The sequence below is a fragment of the Crocodylus porosus genome, unplaced genomic scaffold (assembly GCF_001723895.1).
Source record: "Crocodylus porosus isolate Cpor-Errol unplaced genomic scaffold, CroPor_comp1, whole genome shotgun sequence".
Taxonomy (NCBI): Eukaryota; Metazoa; Chordata; order Crocodylia; family Crocodylidae; genus Crocodylus; species Crocodylus porosus.
The window spans coordinates 148,262,451-148,272,321 of record NW_017728886.1 but is presented as its reverse complement, the minus strand read 5'-3'; the positions used below and the strand labels follow the sequence as shown (position 1 = coordinate 148,272,321).

Below are 9,871 nucleotides of genomic sequence, written 5' to 3'. Positions count from 1 at the left end.
GCCTCAGTCAGTTCCCGGGCGAACTCCTGGTCAAGCTCAGGACTTTGAGTGGGAGGTCTGTAGTAGACTCCCACCATTGTGTCCCCTGTGCTCTCAACCCACTACAGATCCATGCAGCCCCTTCAAGCCCCACTTGGGCCCTACTCTAAGCAGCCCTTCAGGCTTTCCTCCTCGCACTCTGGCTGGCCCACATGCAGTCCTTCAGACCCTATGGCCTTATGCCTTACACTGGGCTGAACTCAGCCACTAGCCCCTTTCCGAGCAACTTGCTCATGTTGTCACTTTTCTGGGGGCTGGCCCATGTGTAGCCCTTCAGATTGCATGAGCAACCCTACTCTACATGCCCCCTGGTGCAGCCCTTTAGGCCTCCCTGTGCAGACCCTACACTACTCCTTTCACACACAGCCCTTCAAGCATTACTGTATACCCTACTCTTTGCAGGCCTCTACGCATACTTTCTCCTTGTCACCGGGGCCTTTTTTTCGCCCTGTTACTGGGTCCAACTCTATGCCCCCTCTCTGGAGCTTGAGGTCTTACACCTCTTGAGGTCATGAGCTCACATATCCACAAATGTGCCTGGCTGCACTGCCTGTCCCTGCTCCAAAATTACCCCCTGGGTAGTAGGAATTAGTGTTATAAGGTTTTCCTACCCACCTTTCACTGGAGAGGCAGCTGGCCTGGAATTTCTGGGGAACTACCATGGGCAGTCCCACCAGGCCATCCATCCCCAGCAGGGTTTAGTTTTCAGTCATGCCCCAGGACCAGGAGCCTCCTGCCATCCCATAGCTCCTGCCCTTACCTCCAAGGATGCTCCGAGCAGCTGCTGAGCTGGGTGGTGTTCCCCTGGCTGCCAGCAGCAGACTGCTGACATCCCTGGGGGCCTGAGTTAAGATAGAGGCTGCTCAGCCTCCTCCTCCAATCACATGGCCCTCTTGCAGCCATGTAACTGCCTCATCAGGGCTGGCCTACACTTGCCGGCTGCCCTGCTGTCACTGTAAGCTCTTAAAGTGGCAGGCACCAAATGTGTCTGTGGCACAGCACCTGAAGTCAGAGGCAGCTGTGACACCCAGGGAAGTACAAGCTGCTACACTGGTGATCGTAGTGGTGTGATCAGCCACCACTGCAGTCGCAGCTATTTTTGTGCCTCCGCCATCCCCACACATAGAAAGATAGTACCCAGGGTTACCCTCTCTTCCCAGTTATGCTACTGCATTATGTTCACACCTTATGTTAACTGTGGCCACAGGAATGTTTACCATAGAGAAGATGAGGTGTGGTAGACTCTGTTGCAGACTCACCTGGAGTCCAGCTTTGGGTACCACACTTCAAAACACAGACAAATTAGGAAGCATCCAGCAGAAAGCAACAGAACTGATTAGAGGTCTAGGAAACATGCTTGATGAAGGAAAGTTGCAAGAACTGGGATTAGTCTAAAGAAGAGGAGGTTGAGGGAAGGTCTTATAACAATGCTTCATGGATCTGAAGACTATTATAAAGAAGAGGGTGACAGATGATTCTCTAGTAGCAGGAGACAGGACAACAGTAAAAATCTTAAGTAGTAAGAAGAGAAATTTAGGTTGGAATTAAGAAGAATTTTCTAACTATGAGGCTATTTGAACACTGGAATAGGTTACCTAGAAAGGTTATGGACTCTTCATCCACATAAGTTTTTAGAAGTAGATTAGATAAGCACTCGGATGAGAATTTTGGCAAGGATGATCCTGCCCAGGTGCTTAGACTAGGTGATCTCCTGAGGTCCCTTCCAGCCTGGTTTTTCTATGATTCTAGGTCCACACTCTGTAAGTTGCGAGTATGGGAATGGTTACCACAGAGAAATTGAGGCACAGTAAGTCCCTACTCCCTATTAATTGCAGGATTCACTGCACTTCTCTCTGTGGTAATTGTCACTAGGCTCACAATTACCCCACAGTGGGTGCACTTACACATGCAATTAGCACAGCTGAATTCATTGCTCCTAGGCACAGCATTTAAATGTGTGCCCAGGACCACAGCACTTTGAACTGAGGCAGTGCAGCTCCAGGTAGGTTCAGGGGGTCAGCCTGCCAATGTAGAGCTGCTCCACCATGGCTCAGCTGGGGCATGAGGGTGCTACAGGGTGGGGCTAGCTAGCAGGCATCTGCACTGTAGCACCCTCATGCCCCAGCCAACCCCCAGTCACCATTTACATGTGCATTGCAGCACACTAAACTCCATCATTGAATAGTACTTGTGTCAGGCAGTACTATCCTATGGCAGAGTTAATTAGTCTACTATGGCCAATAGCACCATATGTGTAGACAGAGGTGCTTTACTGTGGAGCTAATCAGTCAGCTCTGCAGTAAAGCGCACAGCTAGATGCATTCAGTGAGGCTAAAATGAGACACCTTGCTCTTGAATGAAACCAGGGTAAGTTGTCCAGTTTAGCTTTCACTTACCATGGACCAATTGCAGGCACACAGTTATCTCATGACAGCTGTTCCCTGAAAAGTCTCTCCTCTTTGTTAACTCTCTTTCATTCAATCATTTGTCTGTGCCCTCAGACTCTTGTTGGGGTCTGTTTTTTCTCCTCACTAATTAGGTGGGAAATTACCACACCTCAGATGCACTGTCACAACTCAACATATGTCTGCAACATCCCCATGGTAATTGAAAGCTCCAACAGGCAATTTATCCCTATATCATTTAGGGCTAAGGTGCCCCAGTTTAGATCTCTGTGGGGCAGGCACACAGACAAATATTGTGGAACACCTGAGGTGAGGCAATTCTCCACACCCTCTCTGTTGCAGACACACAGATACTGGTGGAAGAGGTGCAGGATGAAATTAATAGTCCTCTAGAGCAGGATTTTTCAACCCAAAAATGGGTCACAAGTATATATGCAAGGGCTGTGAACAAACCTTAAAAATGAATCAACAAGCTTAAAAAATGGATTCCCCTTTAAAGGAGAAAAAAAAGGAGTGGGAAACCATGCCTTTTCCCTTGCAGGCTGAGAGTGAAGGGCACTGGGTCGGGACTGGCCATAGTCGTTTACAAATGGGTCCTGGCACAAAAAAGGTTGATAACCACTGATCTAGATCAGAGTATCCCTGTTGTACTGCAAGTGGTGCTTCACAAGGGAAGCTGAGGGCTGGCGACTGGTTGGTGTCACACACACTGTGCGCAAGTAAATTAATGTATGTGATGGCATGACATTGGCTTCTAGCTGGGTCTTACCAAAAAAGGCTTGGAAATTGCTGCTTTAGGATTAGATGGATCTCTCTCTATTCCAGCTTGTAGGTGATCATTACGTGACTAAAAAATTAACCATTTTTAAATCACAGAATCTTAAGCATCTCTAAACTCAAACAGAGTGCCAGACTTCTCAACTCCATTCATGTGTGTATCTGTCCCCTCTTCTGCTTCTTGGTTTTAGGCAAAACAAAAAGTGTGCTGAGGGAGGGAGGGGTGCTTTTTTTTTTTTTTTTTTTTTAAAAACACAGTTTCTTTTCAGGAAATAACATCCCCAGCAGTTCAAGTCTTCCCAGTCTTTCTGCTTTCTCTCTCTCCAGGTGCACTTTGTCCGTCTCTTAATCATTTTTTCCTCTCTGTAGGTTTCCCTTTACTTGTTGTTGTCACCAAGTTCCATGTACAATATAACAGCATAAGATGGTTCCAAGCTAAAAAACAAACCAAACAAATCAAACGTCTTCATTACAAAAACCATTTACAGAGATGCCATAACTACAACTAGGAATCCAGCCACTTCCATACAGACTAACTTCTTAGCTAATCCATCTTCCAAACAACTCCCTCACAGTGCTTCTTTCAAGTGATGCCATCATGTGACCTAGGGTACCAAACACCCCTGTGCTCCAGGTATATTGCCACACTGCTGTTCCAGAAGAACATCAGCAGTAGAGTTTCATCATTCCAAACTAACTTGTAGATTTCTTTTCTATTTCTCTTTAAAAAAGGTAGGTGACTCTTTGTGACTGCTGATTTCAAAATTTTGTTTTAACAATTTAAAAAAGGGAAATACTTGAACCCCACTCCCAAATGCCAAGACTTGCTTGGCTGGCTAATTTATAGTGCTAAGAAATTAATCATGGGGTTTGAGAGGTGCTTGCAATAGTGTCATGTCCATCAGTGTCTTTTTTTTTTTTTTTTTTTTTAAATATTCACACAAAAGTAATTTATTACCCTACTTCAAGGTATTGCCTTTCTATTTGATTAGTTATCTGGTACCCAGATAAACAGATAAGAGACACCTAGAACAAAGGTTTATGTTCAAGTGGAATGAACATTGGGATCACTGCAAGGTTTTGCTATTATCTACCTAGTAACATATATAATTAAAAACTTCCATTCATATGTCATATTTCTTTTTAATAAATTAGATAAAATCAGCCAGTTTATCATGCCATTTCTTTAAGGAAAGGGATTGACAAGAGACACCTTTGAATACAGACTCAGTAGAGAAGTACTATAGGGAGAAAAGCCTGCTGTATTTATGGCAGGAAAAGTGCAGAGGGGGGCAGAAAGAACTTTTTTACATCCAAAAGCAACACCCAGATGCTCCTCAGGCAGCTCTGGGGTTCAAACAACAGACCTCTGAAAGAGCAGGGGAAGCATTCTGGGTATTGATATGTAAATGTTCACTGTGGTATACGGCACATAGGACTGGTGAAAGAAAGCAGAATGCAGAGCATATTTATTTATAGACCAACACCCAGAATGGTCTAATTCACAGAAGCATTACTTTTTGTTTGAGCTCTGAAACAAGCAGAAAGATTTGAGTGTTGCTCTCAGATGCTCAAAGTTCTTTCTTTATATTTTATGACACCAAAAGAGATCTGAAGAACTGATTCAACAGCAGATGGGTACATACCTTAGGGGCTGGCACTGGTCATAAGTCTTTTTCTGCATACCAAAGTCATACCCGGCTTAAAGGGACCCTCCTACACTAGATTAAAGAATGCCTTATATCAATCATTTTAACTTAGCTCAGAGTGTTCACACAAGGGAGTTTGTGCAGATTTAGTTAAGTCTATTTTAGAACTGACTTAGTTAAAACAATGGAATGTGAGTATTTAGTGAAGGTCTTCAAGCAAAGACAAAAACATGGAGAAAAAGTAAATGCCAAGTGCAGGACACTCTTGCCGAATAGCACTAGAGTGAAAGAAAACAGCATCCTCTACTCAGCACCATAGTCCTCATTCTCATTTATACAAAGGTCCCTTTACATTGCACTGATGAAGCTGCTTGGACAATGGATATTTGCAGTTAGCTGATTTTTCCACCCCACCCCCTTTTCAAAACCAAGAGAAAATTAGTTGTTAGTCAGCCTAAAAGGATTTTGTTTTTTAATTCACCACGCTCAAAATTAATTTTGGATCTCAAACAAAGCATTTTGTTTAAATTTAAAAACTTTAAACTTTTTTGCAAAAAACTGGAAGGAATATACCTAGCAGATAGCACAAGTCAGCTGCATCTCTTCTTGTGAATCATCCACAGAAGTATTTACAAAATTCTAGTCTCAGGACAGGTCAGCAACTCTATACCATACCTGCTGAAGACAAAGGGATTGCCGAGTGATAGTGAAATGCAGAATTGGTCCCCAGAATGTATACCATGCTGCGCAATGAGGAAACAATCCTGCCTGACATTCAGGTTTCAGACAGTTTGCAGGGACAGCAGCTGGAAAAGCCATCTTTCCACACGCAAAGTAAGCACAGCTTACTGATAGGCCCTACACTCAATCGGGTTAACCATGGGGTTACCTAATGAGTCAGGAGCAAGGAGGTCATACAAAACTAAACAAACCCCACAGGAAAAATAAGAATTCTCTCCATTGCAACTCCTTGCCTTTGAACCCTCTTTGGTAATAAGCAGCCGTAGGGCATTTATAGATGTACTCAGGATGCTTGGGCACTTTTAATTAGTCGCACTAATTAAAAGTGCCCGAGTATCATGTATATCAGTGTCCCTGCGGTGAAAAATGGCAGTTGGGTGCTCTGAACTAAAGCTCATTCAACAAACTTTAGTTTAAAGTGCCATGCCATCATTTTTCAGTGCAGGGATGCTGCTACATGTGATGCTACAGTGCATTAATTTCCAATTAATTCTGCTGGATTTACAGGACATTGGAGCAGCCTTGCTGCACGTCTGTAGGAGCCCTTAGAGACTAACTGGCAACAGCCTAACATCTGATGAAGTAGACTGGTCACCTACAAAAGCTCATGCCTCTCTAAACTAGTTAGTTTCTAAGGGTCTTGTTACACAATAATTTTAGGTGGCTCTGAAGCCCTGGATTGGCCACATATTAATACCTTTAAGTGGCTTAAAGCACTTGTTATATGGCTGTGTCACAGAGTGGGGCCTAGGAACGGCTGTGATCCTACTAGCGCCCCCTACCATGTCAATTAGGCGATCCAGCACCCTCTCGTCTCGCCGGCCACATCTTGTCCTTATATGGTTCTGGAAGGGAGGCTGCCTTTGATCCCCTAATAAGCGGTGTTATGCTGAACTATCCCCTGTTCCATATGGGGTGACTCCGTGCACCCCAGCCTTATGGGCAATGCGTGCCTCCTACCTCCCCTTTAGCACGCCCCAAGCCTTGCAGCTCTTCCAGATGTTATCAGGTCCTTTTCTTTTCTGCGCCCTGCCCGGCTTGTCATGCAACCAGCGCCCCTTCATCCGTTAGCCCTCTCGGGCTGACTGACAGTACTCTTTCCAGTTGGGCTCAGGCAGCCGGAGCCTTACCTGGCCCGTTTGACCCTTCAGAGTCCCCACCACTGGGGAGCCCCTCTGGGATCCTTTTCAGTCCACACCCCTACTGGGGTTTCTATCAATAGTATATGCCCACACTTGGGGCTTTGCTTAAAACCTGTCCCCACCGGGGCTTCTCTCTGTACTCGCCCCCTCATGGGGCTTCCCTCAAGTATGTGCCTGCTCCTGGGGCTTCTCTCTGCCCCCTCCAGGCTCTCTATAATCATGGACTCACCCTCTCCAGGCTCATCTCTCTAGTAGCACCCACCCTAGGCTTCTTCTCATGTGGCTCTCCCCTTGGAGCCTAACATGAGCCCCTCGGGCTTCTCACTGGTGCTCCCTGCAGTGGGGCTCAGGTGGCCTTAACTGTGCCTGGCCCCCAAAATCCTCTTTGCCCTTCTCAGGGCTGGGGTCTTATACCCCAATTACAGTGCCCTCACTGGCACTGTGCCCCTCTTCAGGGCTGGGGTAGTACACCCCACAATGCAGCACCACACTCTGATGCTGGGAGCACCCCCACTCTACTGGGGCACTCCTAAATGAGGCCTCCTCCATCCCTTACAGCCTCTCCTGGTCCTCCCGTATAACAGTAACTAAATAGAACCATAAGCCAAACAGCTGAAACACAACAATAAGCCTCCTGGCTATAACATAAGATCTAAGCCCACCTGGCTCTCTCGTAAAGACCATCCAGTCAGAGTCCTCTCCACCCTCACCATGCTGTAGCCACTTGGCTGCTCTGCTCTGGAGCTCCTGCACCTCAGGCTGCCAGAAGGGAACTGCTAACTAAAGCTCTGGCCTGGGCTGTTTATAAGGGTCCAGCCCTGCCCCCTTCTGGCCATGTGACCAGTCTGGTTGCTCCAGCAACCACCACCTGTGCTGTCTCAGGGAGCTTCAGCAGCCCTTATTCCTTCATAGGAACAGGGCACCTGCGTGACCCTGTGACAGGCTCAAAGTTATGCCGCTCCAGGGCAGGATTATCTTCGGTTCAGTGGAACCTCAGCAAGGTTATATAAGAAGGTGTGGTTACTCCCCACAGTTGTGCTGCTCAAGTTGAAGTCCTCCACCATCCTGGGCTGCAACGGCCCCTCCCCTCCATGGTGTTTCTGTGTGTAGCTGAAGATGGTGACAGATCAAGGCTGGTTGGGGCCAGCGGGGAATGAGGGTGGGGGTGAGGCATAAAAAGCTGGAGCTGGTGCACCGGGATGCTGTTGCAGGGTGGGAAGAGTGTGGCCCAGCACAAGAGGAACAGGAATGCTTCATGAGATGGCACCGAGGAGGTAGAAGTCATCACACAAGTGGGGGCTCTGGTGCTGGCTTGCTGCCCATCCTGATGAGGCACTGAAGGCTCCATTGCTGCCCAGCCAGGGAGCATTACATCATGCCACCCTGCTGGTTTCCTCGCATGGCACCATGCCACGTCTGGTGGGAGTATTTAGCAGCCCTGATGGTTCTGGCAGGAGAAGGAGGATGGAAAGGCATTGCCTCATTGCAGCAAGCCACCAGTATGCTGCCAACAATTATGCCAGGCTCCAAAGGAGGCAGGTGGCATTTGACCGTTACATGTTTCCATCCCCAACCCCACACCCCATCTCTCACACTCCTGCCCACAGAGCAGGAATAAAAGCCTGTCCTAGCTCACCAGCCCTGCTCATGAGGCCTCTAGTGTTAAGGCACAGTTGCGCAGGTGGGAGACAGAGAAGGATTTTAGCCTTAAGGTGTGACTGCTCCAACCTCCAAGCTAGGACTAAGCCAATCAACATTTGTACAGCTCAGTGCAAGGTGTAACAGGGCACTAAGGTGCCATCCAGCCCTGCCTTCTGCCTGACTGGAGACTAACACAGTTAACAATCTCCCTCTCCTCTTTGGTAAGTGACCCCCCTGCTGTTACCTGTCAGCTCCATGTTCTTGGGGAACCCTGACACAGGACACAGACTGTCTGACTCACAAAGAATCGCCCCCCAACCTAAGCAGAAACTGATTAAGATGCAGTGAGAAACACACCTAAAACCCTCCAGATAAGGGTAACAAAAGTGAAACAGCTGCCCTAGGTCTCATTTGCATCTGAGATGGAGAACAGAAAGCCTGAAGTAGAGACTCCAGTAAATTCTGGGATCAGCAAAGCAGAGGAGCACTGCATGATGGGGAAGCTGTGTTCCAAATGCTATTCAACCCATGCACCCAGCTCAGCATTTATCAGACCAGTTCTAATCTGGATTTACAAAGGACTTCCCCCCCCCCACACACACACACCTCTAAGCAAAAAGTAAGTTTATTAGGGCATCTCGGCCGTACGTTCCCCGGTCCCACTATGGGAGGCCTATGTAAACTTAATCGACTACAACTCAGTTGCCGGTTTAGGGAATGCTGAGGCAATAGACCAAGTCAGAGGGGGTATGGGCAACATTTGAACAATGGTACAGGGTTCATCACAGTGTCCAGCCTGTTGGAGCCCTGACCACAAGTGTTGTCATACTTTTCCCGAGACGACTGGTGGAGGTCCTCTCCACAACAGTTTATGATCACTCCAATAATTGCCTTAAGGCTGTTAAAAGACTATAGTAAGATCTGGAAAAAAAGTCATGTTAAGCTGAGGCTTGTTCACAGCAAGCCTGTTCACAAAATCCAAAACCCTGATGCTGCAATCTATTGTTTCGGAAGACACCAAGAGATATCCCATCAAGTATATAATGTCAAGCTGGCTCCCAAGTAGGTGTTTCCTGAGTATCAATCAAGTTCCTGAAATGTTCCACCCAGATAACCCCTTCTCAATAGAGAGGACAATTTGATTTACACTATTGAGAATGCCTGAAAGAAGCTGAACTGGGGCTATAAAAATCTGCAAAAGAAGCAGCAGTGTGTGCTGACACCACTTCCTTTCTTCTGAAGAGGCTGCAGGAGGAACATCATCTCCCTTCAAGGATCATGCTGAGAACTTTGACCTGTCAGCTTTGCAACCTGAGTGCCTTGGACTGGTGAGATCCCAGCTCTCTCTTTTCTCTTCTCTCTAAGCATAGATTTCTGAACTTGAACTGTATTAGTTAAGCTTGAGCTAAGTTTCCCCAAATACTTAGTGAAACCAGGGTATACTGTGACTGTTTGTGTTTGTTTTTCCTTTGCATGT

At 46.9% G+C, this 9,871-nt stretch overlaps 1 long non-coding RNA gene across 1 annotated transcript in view; it reads right to left on the bottom strand.

Moving 5' to 3' along the window:
* The window catches only part of LOC109315183, a 35,379-nt gene extending 34,512 nt beyond the window's left edge, over positions 1-867 (bottom strand). Inside the window, exon 1 of the long non-coding RNA XR_002102456.1 lies at positions 800-867. This is a non-coding gene — a long non-coding RNA (uncharacterized LOC109315183). The remainder of the gene's footprint in view (positions 1-799) is intronic.
* Positions 868-9,871: the final 9,004 nt, after the last annotated feature.